Source organism: Vidua chalybeata, chromosome 8, assembly GCF_026979565.1.
Source record: "Vidua chalybeata isolate OUT-0048 chromosome 8, bVidCha1 merged haplotype, whole genome shotgun sequence".
NCBI lineage: Eukaryota > Metazoa > Chordata > Aves > Passeriformes > Viduidae > Vidua > Vidua chalybeata.
In genome coordinates this window covers 28,710,963-28,730,813 of record NC_071537.1, presented here as the reverse complement: position 1 = coordinate 28,730,813, position 19,851 = coordinate 28,710,963, and the positions used below count along the sequence as shown (strand labels likewise).

Genomic DNA, 19,851 nt, shown 5'->3' with positions numbered 1-19,851 from the left:
ATTTAAAGTTTAATCTCCTTCCCAATAAACTTCATGGCAAAAGCCCAATTAGTCTTAGGGAGAATAAGAACTGGTCTCAAAATTTATCTCCTTATTACAAATTAATTACAATTAATATTTTCTTGGTCAAGTAATTTTGTGTTATTGTGCCTTCAAGACTTATAACACAGTCTTTTCTTATTATGTTTAACCTCTTGGCAGCTGTTTCAGTGTATCCTCATGCTGTCCCTGTTTCTCTCCTGTGTACTAAACTTGGAATATAAAACCCTGTTTTGGTGACCCTCCAGTTTTCTGTTTCTAGCACAGTTCATATTTTAGTTTTACTTGTTTAAGTAGCCCGCAGTGACCCATTCTCTCTTCAGTGAGAATTCCATTTTCATTGGAACAAGACACATTTCTGCTGGCTTTTCATTACAGTATCCTCTCCTGTTCCCCCTACTGCCCTTCCCTTTCCGCAAAGCCTTTTCTGAAACACTCTCAATTGATCCTGTGAATGAGATTTTCCTCATAATACTACACCCTTTCACTGGATAACCAAAACTCTTCAGATAGCCAAGAAGAATGTACATTAATAAAGATAATGAAGAAAGTCTAAGTGATTAGTTCCTCAGTGTCATCTACTGATCTCATTTTCTTATAACTATAGAGCTTTTTGCTATAAAGCATTTTGCATGAGGACAGAAGATGGGATCTAGATTGCTGTCACTGCTTTTGTACCATCACCATCTGCTCTGACTGAGGTGATGTGGCAACGCAGGAAAGACACCATTGCCTCTCCCCCACTGCTACCATGAACACAGTCAACCACTAAGGAAACACCAGGAAGATTGTGTTACATCAGTGAGAGTAGGAACACCAAGGCATTCTCTCTCCTTAGCTCAGAGACTGAATGAGTAGTAGACTAATCTTAAACTTCTTTCATTTGACTCAGTCACTTACTCCAAGCTCTTATGCTGTTTTTCAGATCTATGATTACTTATACACATGTTTTGCATTGACCCAGGCTGGATGCCAGGTGCCCACCAAAGCTGCTCTGTCACTGCTCTCCTCAGCTGGGCAGGGGAGAGAAAATTTACAGAAAAGCTTGTGACTTGGTATAAGGGCAGGGAGAGATCACTCAGTAGTGACTGTCAAAATGGAAATTGACTTATAGAAATTAATTGAATTTACTACCAACCAAAATCAGAGTGAGATAAAGAGAAGTAAAACAAATCTTTAAAACACCTTCCCACACCCCCTTCATCCTCATTTTTGGGCTGTACCTACCTCCTCTGCAGCCAGTGGTGTAGTGAGATTGGGAACGGGGGTTATGGGGTTCGTCACAGATTGCTTCTGCTGCTGCTCAGGGAGAAGAATCCTCCCCCTGCTCCAGCATGGGGTCCCTGTCACAGGAGACACAGACTTCTCCAGTCCTTCCCATGGGCTACAGTTCTCCATGAACTGCTCCAGAGTGGGTACCTTCCCCTGCAGTCCCTCAGGAACAGTCTGCTCCAGCATGGGTCCCCCACGGGGTCACAATCCCTGCCAACAAACTTGCTCCAGCGTGGGCTCCTCTCTTCATAGGTCTGCAAGCCCCTTCCAGGAACCTGCTCCAGTGTGGGCTTGCCACAGATTCACAGTGTTCTTTAGGGCATCCCACTGCTCTGCCATGGGTCTCCATGGACTGCAGGCTGGTCTCTGCTTCCCTGAGGATTTTCGTGGGCTGCTGGGGGACAATCTGCCTTGCCATGGTCTGCACCATGAGCTATGGGCAAATCTGCTCTGGCACCTGGAGCACCTCCTGCCCCTCCTCCTGCACTGACCTTGGTGTCTGCAGAGTGTTTCTCTCACATAGTCTCAGTCCTCCCTTCCCTAGCTACAATTTTTTTTGTACAATACCTTTTTTTTTCTTTCTTAAATGTGTTATCACAGACGCATTACTGCAATTTCTGATTGGCCTGGCCTTGGCCAGTAGTGGGTCTGTCTTGGAGCTGGCTGACTTTGGCTCTGTTGGACATGGGGAAAGCTTCCACCAGCTGCTCCCTTAAGCCACTCCTGTCCCCTCCCTGCTACCAGAGCCTTGCAACACAGACCCAATGCAATATGGGATGCACATATGTCACAAAATTTCACAAGAAATAATTTCACATGAAAAACAGCAATGAAGAGCTGTGTTTTCCATGGGTTTGCTCTGGTGGGAATGCATGTCCACTTAGCACCCATATACAGGCAGATTAGATAAAGAAATTAAAGAAATAAACAACAAAATGAGCATTTTTCTGTAGCACTGTTTCTTTAACAACACCCACAAGCATTTTAATTAAACCATGTTCTGCTCTGAATTATGTCCTACTGCTGCTACTTGTGTTCTGAATATATGTCAGCCCTGCAGTATGTTATTTATTGGTAGTGTAGCAATCCTTACAGATTTCCAGGTGCTGTACATACGCAGTGCCCTGGAGTGTTTAAAGTCAGTGGAGGAGTTGTTGCATTCTGTGAGCCTTGAAAATCCTAGAACTGACTCAAAATCTGTTAGTGACTGATTCACTGCTCCTGCTTCTTAAACCAGGCTGCACAGGAGGAGAACTGCAAAGGCCATCTTTAGCCTAAGGAGTTTATTTGCCTTAGGATCTTTCTGCAGTCAGTGGAGAGTAGAAAAATCCTCATCTGTGTCTCAAAGGGAGTTCATTGTAGGTGCTCGGAGTTGCTTCAGAGGAAATGCTTCCTCTTGATTCTACAGGAAGCAGGGGAGAAAAACCTTCTGAGGCTAAATTTAGTCTTTGTGAATGCCCTCTAAATTGTTCCTCTGTGTGTTTATCAAAGAGCTATCTTTGATAACCTGTACTATATTCTGGAATGAGAAATGAGAACAGCAAACAAATTCGGCAAAACTCTCTCTTCAGGGCTAAGACAAGCTCCTCAGCTCTTTGTCTGAGGTTCAAGGGGCTTAATCTCCACGTGCTGATAGGGACGAGGCTGCCTGCAAAGCAGAACAAGTGTTCATTTATCCAGGCACAGCTGTTGCCTGATGACAGAGGTCCGACAGTGGCTCCTGTGTGATGGAATGTGGGTCTATGTTCAGACTTGTCCGATCACGGCTTATCTGAGACCTGCTGAACTCACATCAAATGCTCATCATTTGTAAATTCTTTTCCTCTATTTTCCTCTATTTCTTTCATGTTAACTGCTAACCTGATATCTTACATTAGTTGGTAAAACCAAATTTACTAGGGTTATTTATCTAATTTTTCTTTTTAATACCAGTGTTTTTATTCTTGATTATCTCAGTTCTTATTTTATCCATTTTCAATCTAACCTCACCTACTCCCATCTGTCTGAGAGCCAGCTTCTGATTAATGTATCTCCACATAAATTCAATTTAGCCATCGACAGTATATTTTTGGGGTTGATCACATGACATCCACCTGGTTATTTCTGGAATGAGGAGGGAAAATGAGGTAGAAAGTAGCAAAATTAATTGCTTTCTGTGTTGAAGCAGTTGATTTTAATTCATGAAATTAAATTTTACTTGGTTTGCGTGGTAAAGTTTTTGTTGCTACATGGAAAAGCTGCTGAAGTTTCCCCCAGGTCCGATGGAGCCCATGCCAGCGAGCTCCAAGGTGGACCCACTGCTGGCCAAGGCCAAGCCCATCCACATTGGTGGCAGCACCTCTGGGAAAACAGATGTACGAAGAGGGAAAAGACACTGTGCAAGAATGATCAGAAGAGAGGAATATGTGAGAGAAACAACCCAGCAGACACCAACATCAGTGGAAAAGGAGGGGCAGGAGGTGCTCCAAGCTCTGGAGCTGAGATTCTGCAGCAGCCTGTGGGAAGGACTCATGTTGAATAAGTTCTAGAGGAACTGCCTTCCATGGGACAGACACCATGTGGGAGCAAGGGAAGAATGTGAGCAGTCCTCCCTTGAGAGGGAAGGGGCAGCAGAGAAAATGTGTCACAAACCAACCAAACCCCAAATTCCCCATCCCCCCGTGCCACTGGCTGGGAGGACATAGAGAAAATCAGTAGTGAATACAGGGAAGAAAGGAGAGGTGGGAGGAAGGTGTTTTAAGATTTAGTTTTTATTTCTTGTTATCCTACTCTGATTTGCTTGGTAGTATATTAAGCTAATTTCCCCTAGCTGAGAGCATTTTGCGCATGACAGTAACTGCTGAGTGATCTCTCCCTGCCCTGATTTTGACAAACAAGCTTTTCATTACATTTTCTCTCCCTTACCCAGCTGAGAAGGGCAGTGACAGAGCAGCTTTGGTGGGCACCTGGTACCCAGCCTGGGTCAACCCACCACAGAAATTTTCTGATCTCTTGTCCTTAGCAAGCTACTTATAGTAGCTGCCAGTTGACAAGAAAGTTGTCTGTGTGGATTTTATCAATCTTATAACATATTGCCTGTCATGCTGTGGAAGTATTAATTTGTACACATAAGTGACAGTAAAGTTTTCCAATACTGTATCAAGCACAGCAACAGATTTAAGGGTATGAGGTGGAGCTGTACAGTTTTGTACTTTAAATACCAATCTAGATTAGCCCTACTATTTTGTGTGGGCAATAGCTAGACTACTGCAATTTAATTTCTTGCATTTTAAACATATTTTAATAGTGTAGTTCCATCAAATTAATTTAGAGGTTGTACCAGCTTAATTATACACACCCCTACAGCAATATAGCTACAGTTCACAAAAACTAAGGACAACCTTCCCCCATAATTTCTGTGTACCACCAAACAACTCCTGCCAGGAATGAATTAGACCTGGTATTAAGTCAGTACTGAACCCTGTATGTGTTTTTGGAGGAGAGACAAATGTTCATGTATATTAAAATCTCTAGAAACATGTGTTTGCATTCATAAAATTTATCAAGTAAAGCTATTCAAAAAAGAAAGATATGACACAGAGTCAGCCTAAGGAGAGATTGAAAATGGAAATTTTTTATCACTAACCAATGACTATTTTCATTTGTCTAATTGTGCAATGGAAATGAGTGCCAAATCCTCCATTCTCTGCAGACAGCTTGAGGCCTGAGAAAAAAAGCTCCATTACTACTTTTTTTATTGTTCTTTCTTGAAGTTGAATAATATATCACTATAAATTAAGGGAAACAAATGAGGTATAAATCAAGCAAAATTCAAGGATTAATGAGATTAGCAGCTATCAGATCCATAGGCTATCTATAAACTGACCACTAATTCTTATGCCCTCAGGTGTTAATTACACAGCTATCACAACACTGAAAATGTGCATGACTGGCCTTTACCTGAATTGCAAACAAACCTTTCCACTCCTGGCACAGGAGCAGTGATGTCTGACAAAAATGTGGCAGCAAATAATTCAGAGACAAAAGACAGAAAAGTACTTCACAATGTCTTCAGGGCCTCCTCCCATGCTTAGGGAGGCATGAGGGATGCTCAGTGACAAATAAGATAAAAATTGGGAAGCCCAGCTGTCAAAGCAGAGGTTGGTCCCCCCACTCCTCTCACCAGAGAGTTCAAAATTGCCTTTATAATTAACACTTGTGGAAAATGATTAAAAAGTGTGCAGTGATCATGATGGCTAAAGTGGGGAGACCCAAGCTCTCTGGGTCTTGGTTCTGTTTTTGGTGCAGTGCTTCTGCAGTTGTAATAGTGCCATGCAGCCCTTTTGGGAACAGTTGCTGTCAAGGAGCATTATGAACTCGCAGTCAGTCTGGACAAAGATGCTCATTCCCAAATGCGGCTGTTTGGCTGCAGAAGGCAAATACCAGGAGTTAACAGGAATGTCGATAAAGAAACAGGAACAAGCAGTGGGGTTAAACTACAGTCACTCTGGGGGTTTGAGCACTCATTAAAATTACTGCCTGACAGCACTGTCTAAATGGAAATATTATGCAAACGATGAATTCATCCTGGAGTAAAATCTCCTTCCTGTATCTTGCTGGCAAAAGCACTTTTCAGGCTGAAATAGATCATGCAACCAGCTTTTGAGAGAACATGTAAGTCTTATCCCTATTTTCTCATTTTGGATTTCTTCATCCTCTCGAGGGATGGTGGTCTGAACTCCTTATACTGTCAAACTCCCACTGACCTCAACAGAAACCAGCTCATCTCAAAACACAGCTGAGCAGAGCAGCTAGCTGCCTTTGCTTGAGCCAGCTGTTCCCAAACCGAGGTTGCAATACCACATGCAGCTGCAAGGCAAGCAGTGAGAGCAGGGTCAGTTCTCCAGCCTATTATGTGGTGCTTCCACAGACTGTGGGAGCAAAAGCTTTGCTACAACAATGATCATGGGTATCTTCTTTCACTGCTTTAAAGTTGTTTTCCCCTCTTCCTCCCCCTCAACTACTGATGGAGTCTTATTACTGCTTGATCCAGCTGAACCCTAAGGCAAAGTTTTCAGCACTGGGCACACTCCTGCAGAGAGAGTTTTGTACAAATTATAAAGTCAGGGCATTCAAATACTACATCAATTCACTTCCCACAGGCTGTCTTCATGAATGCTTATTCATCTTGAAATGATGGTACTCTAAGAAGTCACTTAAGCTCTTAAGCTTTCCTGATCTCATGTCACAACTTCAAGAACAATCAAAAAGAAAAATGCTTGGAAAAGCATAAAAACAAAATCCATAGTTAGAAAAATTTGTTGCTGCAACTTCTGCTAAATAAAGAGATCACTCCCTGCACAGATACAGCATAACATGTTCTGCTGTATAGCTCATAACAAAGTTTGATTCAGTCATTTCTGTCACCAAAATATTATTGCTGGTGACAATATGTCACCAAAATATTATTGTGGTGTCCTTTTTGTTTTGGGACATAGACAAATAGAAAAGCCCCTCTGCACACACCTTACAGTCTCTTCTAGAGACTGTAAAGGAGAAGCAAATGTTCCTCCCACTTTATTGGGGGAGGGCTGGTGGCTATTTCTGACAATCAGATTTTCATTCTGGCAGAGACATCTTAAAAATTATTTTTTGTTGTTATTACATGTAGCAGTATTAGTAGCCATTACAAAGCACTTTTGTGTTTCAAAGATAACATTACCACACAAACACTGACTGTGCACTTGCACAAAGGCTAAGCAACACATTTCTTAGTGCCTTAAATCATGTCTTCCAGTCCTGCTGGAGATCAGAGGGGCTGGCAACAGGGGAGCAACTAAGTGCAAGTCACTTGTAATGTTCTACCTGCTAACTAACAAGCAGACAAGCCCTGGCAGGCTGGCTGGAGCTGCAGGCACACAGCACTTGCTATAGCTCATTTCAGGAGTGTAGCACTGCTTTCCTCTCTCTTGTGCCCTCTGCTACATGCCAGCAAGCAAACAGGAGCACGGGAGCAGCTGACCACTTCTGCTGCCAAGGACTGTGTGCGAGCACTGTAACAGCCTGTGCTCGCCAGCACTTCTCAAAGGAAACGAGAAGCCAGTGTTCCTCTCAAGCCTTGGGTGAGGGCAGGGAAGGGAGGGGGAAGGACACCCCCCCCCCCCCACCCAGTGCTCTTTATCCTGTCGTGGGAGCTAAGCAGAGGCAGCCAGATTTAGGAAAGTGTGTGAATGTGAGACCATGGCCGGTTGTCCCCTTGCACACAACACAGCAATTGAGGGAGTGCTGTCAGGGCCATGGCACCAGCTCTCCATGCAGAGTTCACACAGTCTGGGAAAGCCGGCAAGGTGGAAGCACAGGAACCCCTCTGCATCTTGATGCTGTTCCTTCCCTTCCTAGGGCACAGCGCAGTGCTCAGGACAGACAAAGAAGTAAACACAGGGCAGAGGTGCTCTCACAGTCACAGAAAATGCTGAGCTGGCAGGGATTCACAAGGATCATCAAGTCCAGCTCCTGGCTCTGCACAGGACTATTCCCACTCTTAAAACCACTTTGCCCTTTTTTTTTTTTTCCCAAGTGCTTTCTCCTACTCACTAAGGTTACCAGTGGCTCTCAGGGAAAAGAGAAAAAAAAAAAAAAAAAAAAAGGAAAACCCACAATGGGCAAATAAAACTTGCCATTTCCAGACACCAGACAGGACATGGTAGTGATGCTCCTCTCCTGTCCCTGACCAGGGACATACAGAGAAACTCTAACTCTGAGGAGTCAGGAGACATCTTCTTGCCATGCACATCCTCACTGAGTGTCCCCTCCCCACGCTGCCTTAGCACTGGGTCTGCAGGATCACTGAGCAGCAAGAGACTGGTGGAGAGAGTGGACTCCACATATTTCCATTATTCAGAGGCAGTTTATCAATTGTTTGAGGACCTGTCCAGGTCAAGTTTGGTTCTATTTTCAGAGCTGGGTAATGACTGTTGATGACATCTGCCCACAACTGGCAGCACACATTGATGAGTACTGTAAATGACCAGTTTCCATATGTACAGCCACGTGTCTCCTTTGTGCTCCAGGCTGCTGATAAAGATCCACTGGTGGTAGCTGCTGTTTAATATGGTAAATGATTTTGGAGATTACAGTCTTCTCTTGTGTAATCTTCTTACGTAAGGACTGAGAAAGAAAACATGTGAAGTGCAGAATCTGAACATCAAAACAGCAGTGGTTCTGGAGCTCAACATCTTGAAAATATTTTCTGACTATTCCAAGCTAATAAAAAGCCAACAGAAATAAATTTCACCCTCTTATATATACAAGAAACTTAAATAAGAGCCACACTTCACCATAAAATCTTGTGTGCTAATCCACTACTTGGTACTGAGTTAATCAGATGTTCAGTGAATAATATGGGAGGTAATTAAACAAGTCAATTTTAATCTAAGTAAAAATTAACAAAACTGAACAAAAAATTTCAAAAACAGGAAATTCAAAAATTTCTCTAAATTGGAGTTTAGAGATTGTGATTGGGTTGTTCCTAGGATAGGTTTAGGTTGGAGAAAAACACATTGCTCTTCCTAACCAGCTACCTCATGGTGAAACACACATTTTGAGACTTTTTGCATGCTGATTTATGGTTTTAAGCCATGATATTCCATTTGGTCTCCTCATGTGCAGTATCAGCAGCTCCTGCTGTGTGTTGCTTGTAGCTCCTTTTGCTCATTCCTCGTAACTTATGCTTGTAGTAAAGACAGAGGGACTGGCTTAAAATTATTAAAATCTTGATGGCAGAGAGTGAGGAATGTAAAAAGCAAAGCAAGATAAAGAGAACGAAAAAAGTAAAAGTAGCAGAATGAATAGAAAATGCTGAGAGGCTCTTTTGTCCTTTTCATTCCTATCGATTACTGACTGCTCTGTTCCTTTCTTTATCTTTCTTTGCTGTATCATGTGTCATGCTGTAAGCTTTGAGAACACTGTGCTCAGATACAATGGCAAAGAGCCAACCCATGCAAGACCTGAAAATACCAAAGAGATGAACAATGTTCATGGGTGGAGGCTGTTTGTACTGATGTGAGAAATTTCATGTCTACAGAAAAAAGGTCACGATCAGGAGAGGGTCTGCCCTGTCTTCTGAGCATGAGGTAGAGAGGGCTCATGGATTTACAGAACTCAGTAGGAGATGGAAGTTTTTCATTGCTTTTAGATGACAGTTGTACAAGTTCTTAAGAGAGCTGAGAAAATACTGGAAAAACCCTCCACCAGCATTTGCTCAAACTTTTTAATGAATTCAGTTTAGCTCTGTTTGTCCTTCATATACGTTCTAATGAACAAATATGCTGGTGATGAGACTCATAGACAGTGCAATCATGCAGATTATTCAGTGAAGGATTTGGAATAATGTATTGGTAAAGACTGGGTTCCTAAAAGACAGAGGCAACTAATGAAACTTCACCCTTTCCCTGTTGATGCACTAGATATAAACAAAAGGCCTTATCCAGAGAGGTTTTTGTCCTATTCTAAAAGCTGTAATTCTGAAATCATTTAATATTAAAATGTTTTTCCTGCTGGACCTGATCAGCCTCTCAAATGGAAAACACAGCCTAAACAAGCATATTTTATCCAGAACTTTTCTTTTTTTTTTTTTTTCCTGTTTGCATTTTTTCCTTAAAATGTAAAATCTTGGTTGGTGTACATTTTCTTGACAGTAAGATCAAGACTGAACTCTAGGAAAAAATTTTTAAAACTCCTAACATTGGCATTACAATGAAAAAACACAGACATAACAAATCCAAACACCATAGATGCAGCCATCTTCTCTTATACCCTGCAAAATAGCTCTGGTAGAGAGAACATCCAAAAAGAGAGAGAGTAAAGAGGAAAAAAACCCAGATGAGGGGAAAATCTATTGCATGTTCTTGTTTCATGGTGGAAACAGAGTAATGACCCATTGATAATCTCTACATCCAGTCAGTTTAGAAAATGAGAGTTTCCTGTGTTTGTTACTGAATGAGAGCAGTAAATGGGAGCAGCCCTGTGAGCACCATGGCTGATGGCACGGGCCCCACTGAGCTCTGTCCCTGCTGCTCCGTGCTGCTGCTGCACACACCAGTGCTGCAAGTCTCCTGTTTTGCTGGGCTGTGCCCACCAAGTGAATCTGTTTGTGTCTCTCACAGGTGCTACCTTGGCATCGAAGTTCATCATTCTTGAGACAGACTCCTCAAGATAGCTCTAGAGAGCTGGTAAGTAAATCATAGTGTAACATGCTTATCTGGAATGTCTAAAAGAAGTTCTCTTTGTGAGGCAGACAATGATAGCAAAAACAAAACCAAAGCCAAAACCCCCAATGTTTTAAAACTATTTTTCTCTCATCACACAGAAACACACAGCCAGGGGAAATTAAAGAAGCTAACTTTTTGCTCTAACCTGTCTTTCCTATTAACAATTTTCTATAAACTATTTCTGCAATTTTCATAAGGTTCTTCCAGTTGCTGTGTTGTTTTCCATCCTAAGCAGTAAGTTGGCTGTCTGGCTCTCTTCATTCATTGTGACATTAGGTACTTAAGCCTAAGGCGCCAATGGCTCTCAAAAGGTTGTGCAGGGTGGCAATGCTTTGATTCAGAAGACAAAATGCATCCAGGCACACAACTCTGAGTTTCACTTATTTCCTGACCTGTGCTGACAATGTGCACTCTTTTTTTCTCCACTCCTAGGAGGGAGACATTCAGTCATCCAAATATTTGTTTTGGACACAAATACAGCTTAGTTGCAAAATCCACTGAATGTATATGAACTGCAGACCTTATTTATAACTGCTGCGTTCTGTATGTGATTGATTGCCTCCAGGAGGGCTCCTCAGATGGAGCTGAGCTGTTTGTGTTGGAGGCAGTGGCTGCAGACCAGTGTCATTTGGTGGTCACCAGATAGCTGAGCTTTCTTAGTGCTCCTATGTACATGCCCCAGCATACACTATTATTTTAAAAGTCACTAATGCTGCTTTCTAGAATTCTGAAGGAAGATTTTTTTGTCTGGTTCTGCAAAGATTTTGCTTTTCCTTTTGCACTGAGGTCATAGTTCTACTTCTCCTCTCAACCCTGTTTTGCCAAGTTGCCTTTTTAATTCATTCATCTAATAACATAACATACACAATATAATTATTCTTTATATATAACACCTAAATATTTTCCAAGCAATAAAGGGTAAGGAAAATTGTAAGGATGAATCTCTTATGAAGTCACGTAAGATAGAGATTATGTTCTTTCTTCCCAGAGTGACAGCACAAAGGAAGTACACTGACCCCAACACAAGAGATGAAACAAAGAGATTCAGCTCAAATACACTCAGTGGATAAGCAAAAAAGGATTTTCACAGGATAGCATTCTAAAAATAGATCTGGAATTTGATGGCACAGTATTTCAACAATATAATAATGATGATGACAATAATAATAATAATAATAATAATAATAATAATTACTACTACTACTACTACTTTATACCAGTTATGACACCATTTCAAGAAATTAAAAAATAATATGCCCTGAATTATAAACAAATAATTTGGCAGTTATCTGGAGGAATGCTTTTAGTGCAGCAAACCCAGAATAAATTCAAGGAATGAAGTTATGAGAGAGTCTGGGCAGCAGAAGCCCTTCTGCTTTAAGAGATGTACATGTTGATGTCTATCTCTAGACATTGCTTCTAAGCTAACAAATATGTTAAAATAAAATGACACCAAAACACAGATTAGGTCAGAAGGGAATGTTGGCAAACACCATCACAACACTGAGCTCCTCCAGGACTCCACTTAAGAGTAAATGGCTCCACGAAGCCATGAGTACCCAATGGGAACTACTGAAAGGATTAATTGTGCCCTACTCAGGTTTCATCTCTCCAGTAAATGTCCTACTGAGAGTAATAAAATACTGGGTAACAGTAGATTACAACATCAGGAGTTCTGAAAGCATTCAAAGAGTGACACTCCCAAAGAGCCCCTCTTGACACTATACCCAAACTCCACGTAAGAATGGTACTGGTGGCATTTTGGAAAGATGCTGGTACATGATTTAGGTGTATTTTTGTATTCTGTGTTCCTATATCAAAATATTTGAAATGACCATTAAGTTCTGAAAGGATGCACATAAAGAGCTGAAGCTTTTTTCCTCACATTTTGATGATTTGTAAACCAGTATGATCTTTACATTCTTCTTATTCATCACAAGTCTGAGGAACACACAATTTCTTAGGAACAGGGAAAATTACTATGCAATCACAGAAATGGTATGCTCCAAATTAGGTTGATTTATTTGGTTTTTAAATGTGAGAAACATAACTCCATTAGAAAATTGTGTCAACATCCCTAGGAGTAAAAAGGGACACAAATTTAAGTTTTGAATATACCCTTGCAGCATATTTTGTAGGCAAGCAGACAGAGACTATCTTAGAAATGAAATAAATACTTCTGAAGATGAAAACTTATTAGAAATTATCATCACCCCCAATTCTGTGCACTCAGGAGGGAAATGCAGTTCCCATGCTTTGTCTTGTTAGTGAACAGACCATCATGGGCTGGAGCAGCACAGATCATGAACAGAAGGACAAAAACCTTGTGTGCAGTTTAGGTACAAATGCTGATTCTGGAAGTCACCTTATCTTGTTGCAAAGAAGCCCCGTGCCTGGAGGAGCCTTTCTGTAGCTGCATGTCTCTGTAGTGCCCTAAACAATGTGTCCTCCAGCAGGCACTGCAGGAACCCATCCCCTTGGGCAGGATGGGATGGGTGACCCAGGCAGCTGCAGGAAGACCTGCTCCACTACAACTAAAATAGTAGTTGTCTGATGGATGTGCTGTGTATAAGTGCTTATTTTAATTAAGGTTTAATCTCCTCAATCTCTACACTAATCCTTGGTTCTCTATAATAATATTCCCACAGAGGACTCCAGGGTATTTTCTGGCAAAAAACAAGTCTTAGCTGCTGGGTTTGTTCTGGTTTTACAGACTCCTGTGTATCCATCTTCTTTTATATTCTGAGAAATATGTGAGGCAGAAAAAAATATCACTGTTGGAGCATTAATTGGATGATAATGGCAATTTATGGATTCGAGGAGGAGAAAAGGTGCCACTAGAGTGTGTAAAGTGGGCAGCTGGCACAGTAGATTTTGCCAACATTTGTGTCAACGTGGGAGTATAGCAATATGGTAGCTGTTAACGTTGCACTCAATAAATATCTCCCCATATGTGAAGATGTGACTAGCCTTTTGGAGGAAGAAGCTGAGTATTCTCTGTATCTGTGGCAGGATTTTAAGTGTAATCCCAACAAATCTCAGCAGGCCTTCGTGTGCGCTTAAATACTGTACACATAAAATTGCTTTCTTGAAATGTAGTGTATAGGGAAGCAGTGAAATAATAATGTAATAATTCAAACACTGAATTATCTGGAGAAAAACAGTGTAATGCTCAACATGGCACTTTTTCTTAGCCTTAAGGGAAAATACACAGGCCTGTTGTCCAGTGCATGTGACTATTTTTGCTACTATGTGACTTGGATTCTGTATTATGTATTTGTGCACCCACAAAAGCACTTAAGTTATTTCCAGATTATTTTTGTTGCTGTTAGAAATAGGAAAGACATTAAAATTATTATTTTACGACCAAGGAAATTGTTTTTGTTACACATGAACTTGTAACTGTTGGAGTTAAACAGCAAAAATGATATGGTAGATAAAAATGGCACTAGACCTTTTTGGGGTATTTTTCTACAGCTATTTCTTGCCATGAGGTTTCCTCCTGTGAATTTTCTACAACACTTACACAATAATTCACAAAATTCTTTTAACAGGGAAAAAAAAATCTGTTGTTAGGGTACTGTCCTCTAACCATGTTCTGTTTTCACTTTGCCATGACATTTCTCTCTGTGAGGAGTGTGTCCACCCTTTCTCCACCTCTTTAAAAGCCTTCTTCCCCTGCCTCCATCCACCACTGCTACTCTTCTGTCATCCTACACACCTACTAATTCTGCCCCATTCCTTTAGAAGAAAGTTCTCTATAATAAAAATGTATCTTGATATAAATAACTGAAAGATCATCATTCTAAAGAGTGAAATCCACTGAAATTTTCAAGAATTTTTGCCTGTGAGGCCTCAAAAATCTTGTTTTGTAGATGCAAGTAAAACAAACAGAACTGTAGCAAATTCAAAATATATACTATGTATCAAACTGTCCAAGCAAACTACTTGTAAAATCAACTGGCTACACAGGTAGAGGAAATTTTCCACTCAGTTTTAATGATGCCTATTCACTCTCTAGCCAGCCAACAAAATGAGGATTCTACCCACAGAACATCACCCATGTGTTTATTTTTGCATTGACATAATTATAGATTGGTTTTTATGAAAGGATTTGAGAATGTAAGTTGGTGTAGGAAAAAAGACAGTATTAAATGACAGTGCTATTTCAAACTAAAATGACAAAATGCCTTACTAAGTGTTTTGGGTACTATGATAGACAAAAATGGTCTTGTATGCATAAGAAATTAAGTTTTATAGTTTCACATGCAAATATAAGAAGGGTCATTTACACTTTCTTACTGAAAAGCTAATGACTTTCACACTTCCTAATAAAACACGTTCAATAAGCCTCATTAATGCAGCTATTTACATTCACAGTTATTGGCATAAGCCCACAAAAAGGGAAGATACTGTCTCCACCCTATCTCTCAAACTTAAAAACTTGAAATTTATAGCTGTAGAGAAATATCAAACAGCAACACTGCCTCACAGCAAAACCCAAGCATAAAATAGCACCTTCTGAATGGAAATGAAGATCCTGAAATGTTGCTCCGGAAAGTGAGACATCAGCAGGCTGATTTTAGCAGCAGGTGGCCAAGAAAGACTAAGGCAGAGGTGGGTATAATTTTTTCCTGCCAGCATGGGGTCAGCCCATCACAGAGGAGTGAAGAGCTCATGGGGATGGGTCTGGCTCTTCCCCAAGAAGGACAGAGGAGTGGGGAACCTGAGCACTCTGCAAAGTCACCACGTCTCTTCCAGTTGGAGAGCAAGGCTGTATTGTGTTGCTGCCTCATTTGTATTTACCAAAGAGGTGGAAGAGCAGCCTCATGCTGCCATCACTACACTGGTGGGACAGCACTGAAATTGAGGGATGAATCTCGTACTTGCTCTCTCCTGTGGCATTCCCAGTGTCCCAAGGAGAGCAGGAATTTGTGCACTCGCACTTTGTTCAGAGGGGGCTGAGATCCATCCCTGTGGCTGCTGCTTCCAGCTCGGAAAGCTCTTTTTGAGCAGATCCTACCTGGTGAGTTAGGCCTGGCTTGTAGCCAGTCCCTGGGTGGAGATCTGTCCTGTGGATGCTGCTGCATGGCTTGTGTGTTTGATAATGACAAGATAAGGCTGCAGCCACGGCTGTGCTGGCCAGCTGTCCTCAGCCTGCCTTCCAAACACCAAACAAGTCTTGGGAGAAATACCACTAGGGAAATACTGTATAACCGCATTTTGCATAGAGAGTACTCTGCCACGACATAGACAGTGGCATTTTGGAAAAGTTTCTTAATCAAGCAGTAAATAATCTTGTATCAAAATGAAGACAGCTGGGACATAATGCCCTACATAACTAACTTTCCAATAAGAATTAAAATGAAGGAAAAAAGGATCAGTAAATCCAAGCATGCTGACCCATATGAGATACATGAAAATGGAAGGTTATATTTATGAAATTTATAAAGCCAAGTACTATTTGTTTTATAGTCAACCACTGCTCTGGTGGGGTTTTGAATGTTAAGGGAACTTGAAGCAAAACCACTTAAGCTGCAGAGTAAAAGCACCTACTTCTTAAAATTGGTGCCAAAATAAATGGTCTGGCATCCCACCCTGTAGAATAGAGGATTTTGCACATATATAAATAAATATTTAAAATTCCACTCAGAAAACAAGCAACAAACAAAAAAAACAAACAAGTAAACCTTTATCCTTGAGCATCTGTGATCCAAAGACATTCAAGTCCAAGAAAACAAACCATATTTGAGCTTTGTACAAATACCAAAGAGCAGGTCTAACCATCCCTTCAGAAGAGGGCAGCATCTCTAACATCTTATTTCCAAATCACATACATGTACTCTCCTCTTCCAAAAATAAATTTTGAAAAGTATTCATTTCATGGAAATAGCCATATTCTTTTGAACAGATGGAAAACCTGATGGAATGGGATGCAGTTAATCCTTTATTTGCTGATTTCAGGAAGAGATATTTTTGATTTTGAAAATTGGTTTTAGAGAGTTTTCTGACTTCATGGCTTAGGAGAAGATCAGCAATGTAGAAAATACAATTGTATGTTGATAAATTCTGGAGATGTGGGAATCAGACAAAAAATGTAAGTGAAGTACATATTTGAAGAAAAATGCACATTGTAGTTGTCTTCATAATGTGGGTATTCCCACTCAACTCCCTCAGTCACTGCATACTCAGGATTGCATCAAGCGCTTAATTTTACAGTAAATGCTCCTTCTGCTCCCCATAGCATCACCACTCCCTAGTTTCCGCATATCTGAGCATCCCATTGAATCTTATTTTCCCTTCAGGCAGTGGGTCAGGTTCTTCCAAGCCCCTCCATCCCAGTTTCTCTGCTCTCTTTAGCCCCTTCCTGTCTTAGTTGCCCATCTCTCTTCTAGTTCCCACTCCTCCCTCTGTGCAGTCTCCCTCTGCCCCAGGAGTGCTGTACCTTGTGCACAGGGTGACCGTCTGGAATCCTGGCTTGGGGAGCTGCCTTCACTCACGCTGGAGATGGCAACTTCTCCGTGGGCCCTTCCCGTCACCGAGGGCTCCGCACTGCCCTGCTGGTGCTCCTCCCCCAGCTCCTGCCAGTCCCCTCATTCGGACACAGAGAAGAGAGGTTTTGTTGAAAGTTGTGTTGGGGCCTCATGAGGGAATGGTCCTGCCCACTCTGGCCACTTGCCAGACTCCAAAGACACCTGAAGGGAAGGGTCAGTAAGGGACCTGGGATATTACTGTTCCCGTCCCAAAGTCAGATTGGCATGAGCTTTGAGCCCTGAAGGCACTGTGCCTACCAAAATCCCTTTGCAGCCAGCACTCCTGGTAACCTCCCAGTACCAGAACTGGGGAGGCTGAGTAGGGGAGAGGAGCACAGCCAGGCTTCCCCTGCTGCCGCTGTCATCGCATTTGCATTGCAGGGAGATGATCTGGCTGCCTTTGTGTGGCCCTTTGGCAGGAGCCCAGCAGCATTTCTGTGCCACTGCTCACATTGTACTGCAGGAGTATAAACACAGGCTTGTCCACAGTGCTCTCAACAACTCTGGAGGAAATCCATGATTGCCCAGTGTCAAATAGGCCAGAGAAGCTGGCCTTTCTATACACCAGCTACTGTCCTCATCCTAATATTCTGTCTCTTATAGGAATGTGGAAATTTGCTGGTATCAGAGAAATAGGACAGTATGATGTTACTGCGATAAATATTCTCATTAAGAGCTTGATGCTACAAGATTTTCCTTAATGCTCCACTATTTTGAAAGACTCAGACTGGCCAGTGTTTAACATTTCTCAAGACCATGCCAAGGTGCCACAGAGATAAATAACTGAGGTAGAAAATATATAATGTTTGAGAAGAAAAAAAGAGAGTTGCTAGTGTGAGGAAAAAAATTATTTTGAAACCAGAAAATACCATCTCAACCAATCCTTTCCCTGCACTATAAATATTTAAAAGCATAAACTATGTTATCAATACTCTACTCCTTCCTGTCCAATTTCGCTTTGACAGAGAGGATAATCCTGGAAAACATAAAGACAGGATCTTTCATCTACCTAGAAGTCTTAGTACCCTACTGGCTAGGCACTATATATGAGCTACTTATATGAGCTACTGGACCATTTTGCTGACTTTGCATGGATCTGTGTGACCATACAAATTTTCAGGCACAAGAACACAAGAAATAGATCAGAAAAAAATCAGCAAGGTTGGTCCTTTCCAAGCTTTGAGATCTCTAGACTGGAAAAACTTCCATTGCTTCCTGAATTTAATGCAGGAACTTGCAACCCTCTGGCCCTCCTTGCTGATCTTTCTGCCTCCTACAGCTCTAACTGGGCGGGCACTGGTCCAGTCTGCCACAAGCACGGGGTGTCCACCTCCCCCTGGGCCCCACCACGTACAGAGCAGGAGCTGATGTTGCTCCTACAGGGAACTCTGGAGAAATTCCAGCAGCTTTAAGAAAAGCTGGTGTACATCTTACAGCCCCAGATGATGTGGGTTTTTTCTCATTTCTGTGTTAGCACTTGGGCAGAGCTGCTTTGCCCACAAGGGAAGCCCTTTCCTGTCTGTAGCACGTGGTATCTAGGAAAGTGTAGGTGTGCAAGCAGGACCTCCATCTGCTCCCCTTTGCCTGTCCCACAGTGGAGCAGGCAGAGGGGTGAGGTACACACAGTAACACCCTCAGACTTTACTTGTCTGAATCACAACATGGCATTTCATGAATAACGCCTCTTCCACAAAGCCAAAAGCAGGATTTTCCTGCTGACTTCCCTAATGCTGCAGAGAACAGCTGATTAAACTCTTTGGAAATGCATATAAATTATCTTTATTGCATTAACTTCAATGAAGCTAGACAAACTTATACCCTCTAGGAAACTAATCCTTATGTATTCCTGCAGTAATTTACTGGACATTAAAATTTACTGGACAAAGAACTATAGCTACAAATGTAAATATGAATATGAAAAGAAAAGGAATCTTTCTCTTTCCTAGAAGCTGTTACCCCATCAGATTTCCACAGGACTACAAAAGTCTTCAGGCTACAGACTTTATTCTCGCTACCTTTCACCTGAAATTAATGTTGTTTTAAACAAATGCAATCTTTATAATTTTTTCCGATCCAAATTCAGTTACTATTTCTTGCTCTACATTTAATTTTTAATAATAAATTAAATAGGTACCCTGACCAAGAAATTAATTTCCTTTTGAATTACCCAAACGTTAAAACTCTGCTGCTGTGGCAAAGAGATGGCGCTCTGATGAACAGAGCCATCTACAGAAATCTTTTTGATAATGGTGTCCTTCTTTCAAATCCAAACATTTCCTTGATGTAGAATACAAATTGAGCTCTACTGTATAAGTCAGCTAGGATTTCAAAGTTGGCCTTTATACTTTGCCATTAATTAATTCCGTCCAAGAAATTCAAACAAAGATACAAACAAAAAAGTTCTCTAAATACATTACATAAGGCATTCAGAATATTCTAATTCATTCCCCTCCAGGAACACAGCAGAGTCAAAGAATAGTGTACACAGCATGTTTGGACTGTATAAAAAGCACTAGAAACTGTAAGAATAGTTTAAAACGCATTTATTTAAAGCTCTCCATTATAAGAGCTATTGTAGAGTGTTTGCTAATCAATCTACACTTCTGAGTTCTAAACAATTGCAGGCTTAATGAAGTGTGCTTTTCTTCACTTTCAGATGCAGGAACAGTTTCCTATTAAAAGGGAGGAAATGCAAGCAGAACGCAGAAGACCTCTTCCAAAAATTACTGGAAGTTCTGTGTAATTTAAATATTGGCTAG

The 19,851-nt window shown here is 41.3% G+C and overlaps 1 protein-coding gene across 2 annotated transcripts in view; it reads right to left on the bottom strand.

The window, feature by feature from the left end:
- Window positions 1–19,851, bottom strand: part of PHYHIPL (phytanoyl-CoA 2-hydroxylase interacting protein like) — a 126,907-nt gene that overhangs the window by 38,244 nt on the left and 68,812 nt on the right. The window contains exon 1 of one of the 2 annotated variants that reach the window (XM_053948766.1): window positions 17,005–17,112. The exons of the other annotated variant lie outside the window; for it this stretch is intronic. The gene's annotated coding sequence lies outside the window, so the exon portion shown is untranslated. Of the gene's footprint in view, window positions 1–17,004; window positions 17,113–19,851 lie in introns of those variants that run through there. 2 annotated transcript variants of the gene reach the window in all.